Raw genomic sequence first — 16,904 nt, 5'->3', positions numbered from 1 at the left:
GATGACTCTTGATCTGTGGCTGTCACTGGTTGGTAACACAGTGACATGTCCCTTGTTGTTAGCCAAAACCCTATTTTCACAAACCTATCACATGCCCACCTCCTAATTTGGGGCTTTACTGGTGTCCTCCTAATTTGGTTTGTCTCCCCAAAGTCGGAAAGCTTAAAGCTTTTTGCAAGCAAGCACTATGGCCCTGAAGCCAGGCCTATCTCTATTATGAAAATAAAGTTTGGATGTTTTCATTTATCCTGAGTAACTGAAAACATCCAAACTTTATTTTCATACGAGAGATATTGCTGTTTTCCTTGCTGTTTTTCTGCCTGGGTTAGACACTCTGTCTGCTTCTGAAGGCTGGGAAACCTGTGTGACTTTGAGACCCAAACCCTTTAGAAATCAATTAACCTTTGCTGCTACAACCATTATTCTATTGCATATATATATCTATAAGCCAATTTTCAAAAGCCAACCTTTAAATGCCATTTCCAAGCCAACAGCCTATTCCAGTGCTTTTCTGTCCTCCCAGTGAGTTTTTCCTAATATCTAATCTAGAATGTCCTTGCTGTAACTTGAGATCATTGCTCCTTGTTCTGTCATCTGCCACTGCTGAGAACAGTCTAGCTCCATCCTGTTTGGAACCACCCTGCAGGTAGTGGAAGGCAACTATTAAATCCCACCCTCAGTCTTCTCTTTTCCAGACTCAAGCAGACTAGTTCCCTCAACCTCTCTTCATAGGTCATGTTCCCCAGCCACCTAATCATTTTCATTGCCTGCCACTGGACTTTCTCCAACTTGTCTACATCCTCTGTCCTCTGTCTTGAGGGGTCAAAACTGGGCAAAGTACTCCAGATGTGGCCTCACCAGTGCTGAGTAGAGGGGAATAAGCACTTCCCTTGATCTGTTGGCAGCACTCCTACTAATGCAGCCCAGTATGCTGTTAGCCTTCTTGGCAACAGGGACACACTGTTGGCTCATATTCAGCTTCTCGTCCACTAAATCCCCAGGTCCTTGTCTTCAGAGATGTTGGTTACCCAGTCAGTCCTTGCCTGTATGGGTGGATGGGATTGTTCTGTCATACCGCACAGGACCTTGCACTTGTCCTTATTGAGTTTGGTATGCGGTTTGATCCTTCCCAATTAGCAAGGGCCCCAGCCAGGTGGCCCAAGTGGTACTGTCCCAGGTGAGCACTTATGTGGTTCTCTCAAAATTTTAAAATAAAAACTTCGGGGTCATCCCCTCCTGTCATTTTCTTTGGGGCAAATCCTTACAGACTTTCCAGTTGTTTTCCTCTGCCCTTCTGCTGCTGTTGCAGTACCCATGCCAACTGCTCAACCAGGGCCTGCTGCCACGCAAGCATTGCCTTTTGTTCTTTAGCCTGCTGAATGCTGTGACAAATCATCTTTTCAATTTGCCTTTGTTGCCCTTGGACTATCTGTGTCAGTATGTTCTACATTTCTGTGCCTCTTGTTGATGAGCAAAATGCTTCAGCACTTTGTCACTGCTGGTGGGTCCACAGGAACCTCCCCTCCTGTCACAACTATCTGTGGGAAGCTTCCTAGTCAATGCATCAAATTGTAACAGGGTGAGCATCTAAGGGTGGTCATGGTACCCCCAAGTGGCTGTGTGGCACCTATATGCCTGCTCTTGTTCCCTAATATGCCCCCTCCCTCTTGTCTGCCATGTCTTGATATTATAGTTAGCATGTTGGTTAAGACTTTAGGTAACCGGAGTCTAGCCAAGGGAGCATTGCCCTGCCTCTTTCTTCCCTGGCTACTGACCTTCCTGGGTAGTGGGGGAATGTCCTTCTCTCCCCTGCTCTGCCCCTTTATCTTTGGCTGGGGCTTCAACCTGGTTGGGTTGCAGCCTGCCTCACTCCAGTCAGGACTTCTGGCCCCTCTGGGGCTTCAACACCCTCTTAGGCCTCTGCCTGGTACCTTCCTCTCTGAGACCACCACAAATTATTAGGAAAGGATTAACCCTAAAAACCACAGGGGAAAATTTTCAGGGTACTGAGCACTCTGTTGTGGCCTCTCTACCTATATTCATAGCCACCCCAGTCCGCTAGGTATTACCAATACCTGAATAGAGGAAAGATGAAAAAAAAAAGTAAAACAGGCCCTCAATGGGTTAAAATAAATTGCCCCAGCTCACCACATGCATCCACTTCACTGGGCTCTTCCTGGGCCCATCTGAACCATCTTTAGTCCCCTGGATGCACACAGTCCACAAGGCCCCTCCAGGGTTTGAACAATCCCCCACACTGCATTCCTTTGGTTCCTCCTCCCAGGGTCATTTCTGAGTCAATCTATAATAATAATAGGTTTATTTTGTCTGTCCAGAACACTCTGATTAGTTGTCTTGGCAGCCAATAACAATGCTTACTGAAACAACCAGAGTGCTCTGTTACAGACAGAATAAGGGTGTCATAATTATAGATCCTGCGGCATTTCAAATAGATATGCAGGCAAGTCAGAGCTAGAATGAACCACCAGGTGCCACCGCCATGGAGTGGGCAGGCTCCATGGAAGGAAAAAAAAGAAAGAAAAAGTGGTGAGGGGCCTGATCCTCTTTTTTTCCTGGAGCCTGCCTCTCTCATGGCCAGGGTGGCAGGCTACCAGTGGGAGCTGTGGGAGGCCCCAGTGCTTCCCCCCATGGCAGCAGCAGCTCCCGGGAACACCCAGGCACCAACAGATGGGTGCTGCCTGGGGGGCACTGCTGCAGAGGAAAGCACTAGGGTCTCCCATAGCTCAGGGGCTGTGTGATCCATTAGCAGCTTGTTCCCTGGCCATGGGAGATGCAGGCAGGCTCCAGGAGAGAGAGAGAAAAAAGATCAGACCCCTCGCCACTTTTTTTTTTCCTTGGCGGATCCTGCCTGCATGAGCTGCTGCTAGGTCACGTAGCCCTTTAACAGCAGGGGATCCTGATGCTTTCTTCTGCTGTGGTGGTGTCTCCCTGGGCCACCTGGGCATGGTGCTAGCTGTGCAGGTGCAGCCCCAGCTTATAGGCAGCACCTGCCAGATCCAATGGTGCATGGGCACTGGAAGCCCCGGTGTGCTCAGGGAAGCTCATGCTTGGCAGGGTTCCAGCACCCTGTGCACCTTCCTGGCCACCTTCCTGCTGCCTGGGACTGCCTAGGAATGGGCTGTCTGCTCCAGGAAGGCAGCAGTAGGGTGGTTGGATTCAGTGGCAGCATGTAGGGGGTGCACAGGGGTGCATGTGCAGCTCCTGAGAGCGCTGATGCACCCCATCAGGCCACACTCCCTGTTTAGCTGGTAGGCAGGGTGTAGTTGGGAGCACCAGTGCCCCCCCTGCAAGCTGTGCGGGCCGGGAGCAGTCCGAGGCTTTCGGGGGCGCGCGGTGGGCTGTGGCCAGTAGTCCTGGCACGTGGGTCGGGGAATGCAGGACGGCAGACTAGAATTAGGCACGGACGCGTAGCGGTTGATTAAAGATTATTTTACTTACACCGTAGATGGTCGCGGTGCAGGCAGGAAAACTTGCTTGCGTTGCAGTTACAGATAGGAAAGAAGAGCGGACAAGAGTTCCTTCCACGCGAACTCTAGTCCAAGGCCGGCTGAAAGCTCTAGAATTGCGAGCCCGTCGAATCAACCGGAGAAAACAACTCGAAGAGCTCTGGATACACACACACACGGAGTTTGCTAGGCTCTGTGGAACGAGCGCGCAGGGAAGGGTATGTCGAGGGATCAGGTGGCGACGGGGAGAGGCTAGAGGTTGATCAGGCCCCTATATCCTTCTTAAGGCACACGCTGGGTTTGTTAGGCTCCGCAGCGCTTAGAGTTCTTCACAAGATGTGAAGTCCTCCTTCTCCTCCTCCAGATGGTTGTGGAGTCCTCCAACTTGGGCGGAAACCGCTCAAGCCTCTTATACGGCTAGCAAGCCAATTGCTAGCCGCCACGTGGGAATAATTTAGAAACAGCCAATACTGGGAAACAAATTTGCATGTGGGTGGCGGAAACTCCTTTGCACCGGGGTTTTCTCTTTGCAACTGAGAATTGCACCGTGCAAAGAAAGCTCCTCGTGGCGGGAAATAATTCTGCAGTGCCAAAGCACACACAAAATCATACCCTTGGGTCATGACACAAGCAAACCCCACCCAGGTCTCTGACTGGTGTCAGGGGGGGCACGTGCTTCCCCTCCAACTCAAGAAGCACTGGACACCTGTGACTGGATGTGGTAGCAGCTGGAGAAGATGGCGAGGATTGTGCATGGGGCATGGGAAGCCTGCTGAATCTGAGCTTCCCTGAGCACGCCTGGGCTTCCAGCACCCCACACACAATCTCTGCCACCTTCTCTGTATAGGGCCCTTGTACACATGAGAAATATCGCTGTAATTTGTTATGTAGCAAACTAAAAGACATGGGATGTATTTTAGTTTGCTACGCAGAAAAATCATTTAAATCGAAATAAACTGCCAAATGTGTACACCATTAAGAAATTTAATCATAACATGCTGCCGAATGTATACACTTTTATGTAATTAAATCATTAAAAAAGGCAATTAAACCACTAAGAGAGGCAATATCCTCACATGTGCAGTGGCCTTCTTATTTTATGACTATAAACAAGTCAGAAGGTCAGACTTTTGACAAAATATGTATTTATATTCCTAAGTCTGTATTTACACATGGACAGCATTATGTGGCCTTTTCAAGGGTGAGAAGTTTTGTTTCCATTAAAGTATTTGGTCAAAGGATAACAAAAAATCCTGTATTTAAAGAAATACTTTTGCAATAAAAGTTTAATCACAAATGTTTTGTGGGTTTCAGCTAGCACAACAGAAAAAGTCTTAATCCTCTGCACCCCCTGAGGTCCCACTCAATCTCTGCCAGTAGAGGCTTCTCCTCCAGAGCAAAGGGTCTTCTAGCAGGGCTTGCCCAGGCCCTTGTGCCTCAGATAGCTCCATCCTGTTCCACTGCTGGGACCATTCCCTCTGTCTCTGTCTTGAGGAAGGATTTATATCCCATTAACTCCTCCCCCTTGGTCAGCTGACTAGGCCTCCTGCTTACTTGGCCCAGGTGCTGCCAACCACAAGCTTTCCCTTCGTTTTGTTGTCTTTTACAGCCAGCTAGCTGCAAGAGTCTATGCACTGATTCTCTATTTGAAATCTTCTGTACCCGGGTAAGATTGTACAGTCTCAGCAGTGATTGAATGGGCATGAGAATTGGCTCCCCCTATTGTCCAGCTGTGTCTTTCAAATCTGGATTTATACACTGTGATGATGTGGGGTTGGTGTCCCTCACACTACTGTAGTCTATGCTGCCCCTAGTCTGTGGATCAATAGAAAACTACAATCTAGGTTCTGGCTATTGCTATGAACTACTGCATTCACTTTGGAAATAACAAAACAAAACAAACAAGACACAAGCACAAGTACTTATTAAACTGTCATCAGATCAAAGACTAGCCTTAATTGGAATAAACTGATTTACTGGATAATTTATAATGCTGTTAATACTAGTTCAAATGAAAAAAGATTCTTGGATAGTATCCACTAGCCATCAGACACTGGGGCATAGCACATTTTTGAGGAGGAGTAGGTTACTCTTGAAGTTTACTTCTTGTGGCATTATCCATTTGAGGTCCACTAAAGATAACAATTATCTATGGAAATTCTCTGTTGTTTTTCATGCAAGTTACCAAACGTCAGAAGGAGGTGGATATTGACCTTTCCATGTCCTAACTGACTAGGGGTCCGTCTCATTTCCTGCAATCAGTGTACAATGGAAGCTTGAGTCAGACACATATTTCATCTTTCTCAGATATTGTTTAGCAAAAACAGCCTAAAAAGTATCAGCTCACTGAAGTTTCCTGGCAGAGCTTGTGTTGTGCTGAAAAATCTGCACTTAGGCAGTTTCTTGTGTTTTTAGCTGTTCCAACATCTTTTAGTTACGGAGTTTTACACCACTTATGTTTCCTTTCTGTTCTGCAGTACAACACATTTATATATCTAATTATCAGGGATTGGCTAGCACAGGGGATTTGTAATGGGATATAGAGCATTTCCTCTACAAGTTGCTGGTTTGAATTTGACTCGGTTTGGTGGTGATTGAAAGTTACCACCAGAAATGGCTGCAGTGTTCTATGGAGAATGAGTAGGTGGTCTTAGATTAGTTGCAAGTGGACAGGTATCCAAGTAACCACTGTTAGCCTGGACTGGAAGTCTGAACAGATGGCAAGGACTACACAGGACTGGAAACAGAATCACTCTTTCAAACCTACTTGCTATACTTCTAGCTCAGGTGGTGCACATTGGTCTCAGCTGGGGGCAGTGTGGAGAGCTGAAATTATTGCTGCTGCTTATGGTTAACATGTTCTATAGTTAATAAAGAATTTCAGTTTCTGAGATTATCAATCCAGACTCAGTTTACACGAAATCATTGCCGATTTGCCAAAAAGCCTAATTTTTGAAGTTCAAGTCAGCAAATAAATGTATGTTTTCTGTTGAAAACGAATGTTAAGTCTTGTGAAAGGAATTATAACATGCTAGCTTTATCACTTTCCTCTTTAGTGACTGGTGCAAATAGTTGATTCTTGCTGTGGAATTTATGTTTGTAGACCCAGATTTGCAAAAGCACTTATATACCTTTGTTCAAGTAAAAGATCTAAAAAAAATAAAAATTAGATAATGACTTAGATGTCTGAGAATCCATAGTTATCCTTGTTTTTACTATTAGAGAAGTGAGTTTGAAACTCTCTAAGACAGAGAAGAGCACTGAAGCCATAAGAAGATAGGACTGGAAGGCATCTTCTGTTCCATCAAGTCTGTCCCTTGCCATTCCAGGCAACCGTTTACTGAATGACTCCTAAAAATCTTCCACTTCTAGTCCTCACATATCACAATTTACAAGGCACAAAACTAGGAACACCAAAAACACCCAAGCATATGCCATGGGTAAAGCAAAGATACAAGGGCACTGCCAATGCCCAGCTAGTGCAATAGCAGAGAAGTAATTGGTTAATATATGTTTAGAGGATCCTAAGAAGAGGACCATGCTCCATGCTGCTGAAGAAGGCCCAAGTCCTCACAGATCTTGCCAAGCTGATAGGGTGGAAAAAATCCTTTCTAGTCCCAAATTTAGTTATTGGTTTCACTCTGAGAAGAGACTCAGGGCTCTCTAGCTAGGACTTAGGACTTTTTCAAGTCCTGGTAGGAGCACAGTACATCTCAGTCAAAACTCCCAGCTTTAACTGCAGCCAGTATCCAGTGTTTGAGAGGATGACAACCCCTCCAATCCCTTCTTTTTCTCCAAAACAAAACCCAAGAAATAAATAAACCATAAGCTAAAAACTGCAACAACAAAATATTCATGAGGGGAAAAAATCCCTACTTACTTCTGCCTGTGACCAGCAAACCCCCTGAAGCACAGGATTACTAGGGATCTGCCACAGTGCAAAAGAGTTCTCTCTACATGGGATTACAAATAATTGGATCCACATACTGTGCTTGCTGGTTGCTGAACCAAAGTTAGGTCTTCTACTTCCACATTAAAGATGGGCTACCACGGCAGCACTATCACCACCACACTTAAGAAAAAAAGAGAGTCAGTCATCCATCTGTGAAAGAATGATGTAGGTGGTTAAGTCTGGGAAAGAGTTCTGGGCTGTGAAACCCTGTCTCACGTGGATGTCTATCTCAGGGCTGCAGTTACCTGTGCTTAGCAAGCTAGCAATTGAGAATGTCATTTGTTTGTGCTGACTTCTCCTCCTGTTTGCACAACACTAGGCCTGGGGCTTTAGATTGCTAACTCAAGTCTGTGAATTCCACACCTGGCGATACTGAGGGGCACTAAGGCTAAATCATTTTGTAGACCCAAGTCTAACTCCTTCGTGCCATGTGAATCTTATGCTCCTATTTTCCACTTGTAATCAGGATTTGGAGGGCTGTTACAGGAAAACTGGTATTCTGTTTTGTGTTTGATATTTGTCTTTGTTTTTTAAAAGGGCATGCATGGCATGGGGTGTGTTTTTTCTTTTCTTAAGGTACACATAACTTGTTCCTTCAGTGCTGTAGATGTTTAAAAAAAATAAAAGTAAGGTATGCCAGAAACAAAGTTTTTATGGTAATTAAATTGAACAAACTCTGGGATTTCCATGGGAGAATAATTGTGTTGGATGCCTAACTCCTAAAGAAACTCCCCTAGGCTCTTTCAAAATTCCAAGCTGAGAAAAGGAAAGAATAGGAGGCACAATATTGAATCAACTTGGTGGGCCAGTGCAGAAGTATTTGGAAGTGGGAAGATGGAATGTAATGAAAGAAAAAAAGAATGCATTGGTAAGACAGAGGTACATTCCATGTCATTAATAAGACAAGATCCTGAAAATACTTGAAGAATTTGACACAAGCTGTAAAATTGTCAGGTGATCATTTATCCAACACACTGAGCTCAAGATAATAGATAAAAATGGAGATGTAAGGATTTACCAAGGGAGTTCATGGTAGAGGCTCTGAGAACGGACAACTCAGTCTTTCTGTTGTATGTCCATGTTCCAGGTTTGAAGAAAGTTGGCAAGTAAAAACCTTACTGGCTTGGGATGGAAAGTCTTTGTTTCAGTGGGAAGATAAAAAAGCGAATAAATCATTTAATTACCCATCTTTTGTTTTATGAGATTTGAAGTGACATCTGGATGCAGTCATGTTTTGTACAATTGAGTCTTGCTACACTTTTATATGAGAATTTCCACTTCTGTTAATGAAAGAGGGACATGGGGTTGGGACACTAAAATTACTTCAAATAGAGTAATAAAGGACTAGGCTAGATAATGGTGGCTAAGATTTTGTACAAGAAAGCAGGGGAAAATATAGCACAAGTGATGGAAAGAAACATGAAGTTAAATGCTAAAAATATGACATCAAAGGCCAATTGCTCTCTTTCTTCAGTTCTGAATAAAGAGTTGCCTTTGTTCCTCCCTCAAGCTTTACTTCCCTCAAACAAAGTCAAAGGTGCGAACCAAACCCAGTGACCCATAGAAAAAGCATGGTTAAGATACAGCAGCCTATAAGGCACTGAGGGTAGAAACAGACATTTACTGACATCATATTTGTACCTCCATAAAAAAGTATGGTGGCACAAATGGCTAACAGAGAGACAACTCTATCTGTTGTCATGCTACATTGACAAAGGGCATTGAAAAATAGCGTTGCTTTATTTCATCAGAGGTCTATTTGATGCCAGAGGTAACTGGAGAATGTGAGCAGCAGAGGTCCAGTCCTGCAGGAATTCCTGCACAGGATCAGGCTCCTTAAACCCTGGGGGGCACCTGTCAGGTTTTGCCCGCTTACAGAGACATCCCTAGGGAATCTCAGGGTACCTTTCTGTAAGCAGTGGAAGTTGAGGTTCCCCAGCTACAGAGACCAACCCTAGGATTCTCTGGGTCTCATGCCAAGACACACACAGCCCCATGCCTCAGTGCTGGGACTCACACTGATCTGTGCTTCTGCATGAAGCATGAGTTGAAACAGATTGGAGCAGAACCTGACGTGGGTCTGAGGGAGGAGGTGAGCAGTGAAAGATGTGGGCAGTCCCTGGGTAAGTGGAACATGTTGCCCATTATCCCTCAGGATGATGGACAACGCATGATATGTGTTTCACCACATAAAGCAGAGAGATGATCCGCTTCATTTGGCAACATCTGTTTTTACTCTGATGCAGCTAGCATTATGCCTAGTCACCTTTGACATCTTCAGTCCAAAGAACAAGGTACCCATTTTATAGTTGGGTTGACTGGGAGTGTCCTTCAACACAAGTCTGGACCAAACTGCTAATTCACTCATGTGAAATCTGTAGCTAGACAGATTCTATTATGTCCCTCCAAAATAATAATCATCATCAATATTATTACCTGAACTTTTGCTTTCATCTGAGACTCTTAAAGCCTTTTGCAAACAATTATTAGATAAACTTTCACATCTGTCCTGTAAAGGATGTTGTAGTAATTTTTATCGGATTTCAGAGGCATCTCTTGTTCTCCATTTAAACTTGAATTCTTTCATTGAATATTACCAAACTGGAAGAAGAGATTGCTGTTTTTTCTAGTGTCACTCTGACATGGACTAGGAAAAGAAAGCTTCTATAAAGAGAGTTTAGTGTCAGTCCTGGCTGCCAGTTGAGAGAAGCACTTAAGATCTTGAGCACCAATAATGACATGGTGTGATTTCCCTCTTTCAACCTCAAATCAATCAAGAAAAGGAGAATTGGAGTTATAGTACAGGTGACAGACACTAAATGACTCATATAATCATAGAAAATTAGGGTTGGGGGGGACCTTAGGAAATTACCTAGGTCAGCCCCCTGCTCAAAACAGGACCATCCGCGACTATATCATTCCACCCAAGGCTTTGTATACCTGGGTCTTAAAAACCTCTTAAGGATGAAGCTTCCACAACCTCTCTGGGTAACCTGTTCCAACCCAGTGAGAAAGTTTTTCCTAATATCTAACCTAAACTTTCCTTGGTGCAATGTGAAACCATTGCTCCTTGTTTTTTTATCTGCCACCACTGAGAACAGTTTAGCTCCACAATCTTTGGAACCACCATTCAGGTAGTTGAAAGCTGCTGTTAAATCCTCCCTCAGTCTTCTCTTCTCAAAACTAAATAAGTCCAGTTCCCTCAGCTTCTCTTCATAAGTTATGTTCCCCAGTCCCCTCACCATTTTTGTTGTCCTCTGCTGGACTTTCTCAAATTTGTCCACATCCTTTCTGTAGTGGGGAGAGGGGGACAGAACTAGACACAGTACTCCAGATGTGGCCTCACCAGTGCTGAATAGAGGGGAATAATCACTTCACTCAATCTGCTTGCAATACTCCTACTAATGCAGTCCAATATGCTGTTAGCCTTCTTCACAACAAGGGCACACTGTCATATTCAGCTTTTCATCCACTGTAACCCTTTTCTGCAGGTCTTTTTCTGAAGAGATGCTGCTTAGCTAGTCAGTCCCCGACTTCATTCCCAGCCCCGTGGGTGCATTTCATATCAGCCAACTCCTTCAACACTCTTGGGTACATTGTGTCTGGCCCCATGGACTTGTTCATGTCCAGTTTTTCTAAATAGTCCTCAACCTGTTCTTTCACCACTGTTGTCTGCTCACTTTCTCTTCAATCTATGCTGCCAGGTGCCATTGGCAACACATAGGGGGTGCACCCAGGTACACATGCACCACCTAAGATCGGCCGTGCACCCCCTGGGAGTGCCAGCTGCAAAACTGGAAGTGCACTTCCGGTTTTGCCACTGACTTGGCGATCGGCTGCTGGGGGACCTCCCCCCCAGACTCAGGAGGCACCAGTCACCCATGCAGTAGTTTGGTAACACCTTGCCAGTGAAGATTCAGGTGCAAAAGGCATTCAGCCTTTTCCTCATCATCTAGGTTGTCACTAGGTTGCCTCCTCCTGTTCAGTAAGGGACCCATAATTTCCCTGATCTTCCTCTTGTTGCTGATATACTTGTAGAAACCCTTCTTGTCACCCTTGATAGCTGTAACTCCAGTTGCATTTTGGCTTTCCTGATTTCAGCCCTACATGCCACAGCAATACTCTTATAATCCTCCTTAGTCTTTTATTCAAGTTTCCACTTCTTGTAAGCTTCCTTTTTGTATTTTAGCTCACTGAAGAGTTCTCTGCTAAGCCATGTGGATCTTCTGCCATACTTGCTAGTCTGCCTGTGTGTTGGGATGATTTGCTTCTGTTAACCTCAGTAAGGTTTCTTTAAAATACAGCCAGCTCTCCTGGCCTCCCAGAGGATCCTGCCTATCAGCTCCCTGAGTGAGTCAAAGTGCTTTTCTGAAGTTCAGGCTCCTTTGTCTGCTGCTATCCTTCCTTCCTTTCCTCAGGATCCTTAACCCAATCATTTCATGGTCACTGCTGCCCAAGTTGCCATCCACTACTACATTTCCCGCCAATTCTTCCCTGTCCGTGAGGAGCAGATCAAGAAGAGCATGTCCCCTGGTTGCCCTCCCCAAAACCTGTACCAGGATGTTGTTCCTAGCAAAAACTTCCTGGATCACCTGTGCACTGCTGTATTGTCCTCCTGGCAGATGTCAGGGTGACTGAAGTCTGTCATGAGAACCAGGGCCTGTGATTGGGAAACTTCCGCTAGCTGTTTGAAGAAAGCCTCATCTACCTCATCCTCCTGGTCTGGCGGTCTGTACTAGACCCCCACCATGACATCACCCTTATTGCTCTCTCCTCTGACCCTAACCCAGAGATTTTCAACACACCTATCTCCAGTTTCATACTGTATTTCTGAGTAATTATACAGCAATTTTTCATAAAGAGAAACTACTCCTCCTCTTCTGTCCTTTTTGAACATTTTATACTCATCCATGAAAGTGTTCCTGTCATGCGAGCTATCCCATCAAGTCTCTGTTATACCAACACATCACAGTTTCATGACTGTGCAAGGACTTCCAATTCGGTAACTATGCAATTGCCCTACTTTCTCAGGAACAATGAGAAGGCCTCCCCCGTTGTCCCCTCCTGCCTGTACTTCCCCCAGGTTACCTGCTTTATCACTTACCTCAGGGCTTTAGATTCCATCCCCTGGCAAACCTAGTTTAAAGCCCCATGGTCAATGATGCTGAAACCCTGATGGTGACACCATCTGTGCAAGCATGCATTGATCTGCAGGATGCATCTGTTCCTGCCCGGGCCTTTCCTTATGATCAGAAGGACCAAGGAGAACACTACCTGAGCCACTGTCCCCTTCACCCTTGCACCCAGAGCCATGCAGTCACTTTTGATCTGCTCAGTTTCACCTTTGGCAGTATCATTGGTGCCCATATATATGAGCAGCATGGGGTAGTAGTCATAGGGCCAGATGAGTCTCAGTAATCCTTCCATGACAGCTCACATCTAGGCTTCAGGCAAGCAGCAAACCTCCTGACACAACAGGTCAGGCTGTCAGGCTGTCTCTGTCCCCCATAGAAGGGAGTCTCCAACTATCACCACCTACCGCTTCCTCTTGGCAGCAGTGGTCTCAATCCTCCCAACCTTGGGGAGGCCTGGCCTGGTCTCTTCCGCTGAAGAACCGTGCTCCTTCTTCTCTGTTCCTAGGGCTCCGTATCTGTTTCCCAGGCAAACTGCTGCAGATGGGGATGAAGACTTCTGTTTGCTGCCAGAGGTCACAAGCTTCCAGCTTCCATCTACCTGGGAATCCATGTCCTCTTTCTTTTCCAGTGCTGCCTCTGACAGTCCTTCCTCCACAGTCCTAGAGGTCTCTTTCATTAAATTGATGAACTTTTCATGGCTGAGGATGTATCAGAGCCTCACCACCTCCCCCTAGCAAACTCTCTTGTAAGCTGTCCTATTCACTGCTCCTCGGTCCTGAAAGGTTCCCTTTTTTCCTGCTAACCTACCTCCTCTCACCAAATTTACAGTGAAAGAAGGTGAAGGAGAGTTTCTGGGCAAACTTCAGCATATCTTATTACAAGAGCATCATTATCAGCACAGTCTAAATTTACACTTTGATTCCACAAGCAATTATACTCCTGCTTAACTTTAATGAAATGAATTATCCCCTCCAAGTCAGTGGGAGTCAAACAATAAATAATATTTGTTTGTGCTCATCGTGTTTTGCTTGTCAATAACAGCCCACGTGGAATCAGAAAGCTAACAATTGTATTTTTTAGCACTTGTAGCACTTTAGCAATTGTATTATTCTGCCACTCAGTATAATCATCAGCCAAGTGTTAAATATAAGCTAGGAGAGTCTTCTCCTAAATATATTCAGAGCCTCAGTGATTTTCCCTGTCCCTCATCTCCTGTAAGGGCCTTTTCCAGAACTGGACTGTTTCATTACATTGATGGTTAGCAGTATTCAAGTGGTAGCTAATACCATAGTCCCAGTTTAATTTGATATTTTGAATAGATTATTTTAAATGTAATTTGAATAAAAAAGTACTTACAACTGGGCATGTCTACACACTTTAATGCATAATAGCCTATTTTACTGCACCACATTAAAGTGTCACATAAAAAACCATGCTATTACACTAACTCACATTAAGCATCACTTAAAAACTGTGCACATTCACTACTGTGCATTAAGGCAGCATAATGCACATTTGTTTAGTACCTCAGGGTGTTTATACATGTGCTCAGGGAGTGCGTGTGTGTGGGGCAGGGAGCGGGGGGTGGGGTGGGGAGCACTTTAATTACAGTGTCTCTAAGAATTATGAGCCACTGTAATTAAAGTGCTTGGAACGCCTCATGTATCAGAGGCACTGTGCATTAAAATGATGCACTTTAGATAAAGTTCATTGAATGAGTTTTAGTTAAAGCACCCCCATTGCCATTTTTATGTGCAGACACACTGATACATGAGATGCTGAAGTCTGCTCTGACGTGCTGTAATTACAGTGTGTCAGTGCAGCCTTGCTGCTTGTGTATAGGTGCCTTCACATTGGAGGTACTAAATTTAATGTATATTAGGAAAAGTGCCCTAATGCACGTGTAGATGTGCCCACTATGGAACTCCTTTACTGAACTGATTCAGATTGTTCAAGAAACAAGGTTCATTAAGTAAAAGGCAGGGATAGAAGTATTTTTGAAGGTTCTAGGTCAACAATATATGCCAACATGTGAAAAATTAACTGCAAGTATTGAAAGTAGTGGCTATATGGATCATTGGCTATATACATCTTGGAATTTTTCATTTCTTTCCATTCAGATATATACAAAAGATTCCTAGAACCTTAGGGTATACTTTATTTTGTATTTCATAGTTACAGATAGATGGAAGGTGCAAATTTTAGTCTAAATCTGGATCTTAATTTGGCCTTTTTTCCATTGTTTGGGAACATACATGTCTGGAGCTCTGGTTTGTCCTATTATAGAGAAATGCTACCTATAGCATTATAGGTTCTTATTCCTCTCTCTGCTCCACAAGTTCCAGAAGTTTCAGATATAGGATTTTGGTTAAATTCTCATATATGTATATCTGTTCCATAATTTTTAAAGATATGCAATTTGATAATAGTCCAGTCATAAACAGAAGAAGGTTTATTATATATATATATTTTCAATGATCCTTTTCATCTTTTGTTTCAGCATGCCTTCTTGGTGAAAGATAAATTGCTGTATATATCTTAATTTTCACGTAAGCAACTACTGTTGTCTTAGTTTATAATGTTACTGCCTTTTCCACCAACTATCAGATGTTTTTTATGATATTTCTTCCAGGAATTCTCTATAATCAGCTTGATACCTTTAGAATTGGTAATATTTATTTTGTAATCTTAATGTAACCTTATCAATCTGGTTATATAGAACCATGCTATTATTAGCTTCCTAATAATCTGTAAATCATTAGAATCTGTTGAGGAACAGACAATCCAGTTAGGGTCATAGGATCATAGTAAAACAGGACTGGATGGGATCTCATGAGTCCAGTCCAGCCCTATCCTTAAGACAGGACCAACCTTGACTATACCATCCCAGCCAAGTGCCTACCTTGATAGTTGCAGCACGTCTTCCAAAAAATACAAAATTTTCAGAAATGATTAGCTAACAGAATCTGCATTAGTAGTCCAGTAGCATAACAACATACCTTTTTGGCCAGGCCACTCCTCCTTAGGCTGAGAAAATCCCTATGGTCTTGTCTACATGTGTGCATTTAATATTCATTAGCCTTATTTAAGGTGCATTAGAGGCATGGATCTACATGTGCGCACCCTTAATACGCCTTAAAAATGCCAATTTAAGGCCATTCTATCCTAAATTTGATACCTGCATAAAGGAGATATCAAATTTATGTGCAAATAGCTAAATCCCATTAGCAAACGTATAGGCGCACTAATATGCATTCATGCGTCCATTCACTTGAGACTAACTTTAGTCCCAAGTTGGTCCACACCCCTGTGTTAATGCGCATTAGCATGTACATGTGTATATGCACACCTAACTTGCCTTAACACGCATTAGGCTAATGCACATTAAGTATGTAGGTGCATGTGAAAGCACACATAGACACACCCTATTTGTAGTATAGCATCAGGAAATCCCACATTTCTGAGATAAGTTGACTTATGTCATATATCCTCCTCATGGATTTTGTGGAAGGGTATATTGGCCTTTAACTTTCAGAGTTTATTCTTCCTTATCCTTTCATGTAATACTGGTTGTGTGTTAAATTCTGATAAGACAGTCCATCTGACTGTACGCTAGACTACTGTTTAAGGGCAGTTCTATCTGGGTGCCAAACATTCCAGCCTATATTTCAGAATTATGGTTAATAACTTGATTATCCTGGAGAGATTCTGCAGTACTTGTAGATATTTTGTAATTGCTATTGTAATTGGGTACTTTGGCTTTGGTGCCTCCTAAACCTAAGATCTCTGACTGAGATATTTATACAGGCAATAAACTGAGTCTGTTATACCTGTTACATTCTAAATGACTGTACTTTTGGCATTAGGAACATGTTCCTTTCTTGCTAAACACTTTAACTAAATGTTATACTTTAGTTTTCTCTTCTATACTCATGAACAGCACGTGTTATCTACTTTACGCAGTGTGTAACACTGGCACTATTTTTGTACTCAAAACAAGGCAATACTGTGAGGAGTGTTAATAGACAAAAGACTTATAGAAATAACAGCTAAGTACTTTATACATTACTAAAGCAATTTTGCCATCTAAAATTAATATGAGGTAAATAAACCAAAGCTGTAGACTATTTTAGATTTGAAGCTGGATTATGCTGTCAAGAGATATGCTGCAGAAATGTATACGGACCCTTTCAACAGTAATGAAAAACAAGGAATGTTTTGATTCTTCATTTATTAGTTCATATCAAAAGAATCCTGAATTATAAGCCTTAGAATATAGGCTCTTTTGCTTCCTTGAAGGATACTGTCTATGGTAATATATGCCACATGCCCTATCTTTAGATATTTGAT

Source organism: Alligator mississippiensis, chromosome 3 (genome assembly GCF_030867095.1).
Source record: "Alligator mississippiensis isolate rAllMis1 chromosome 3, rAllMis1, whole genome shotgun sequence".
Classification (NCBI taxonomy): Eukaryota; Metazoa; Chordata; order Crocodylia; family Alligatoridae; genus Alligator; species Alligator mississippiensis.
The sequence above is the reverse complement of the archived record's forward strand: the minus strand, read 5'-3'. Positions refer to the sequence as shown.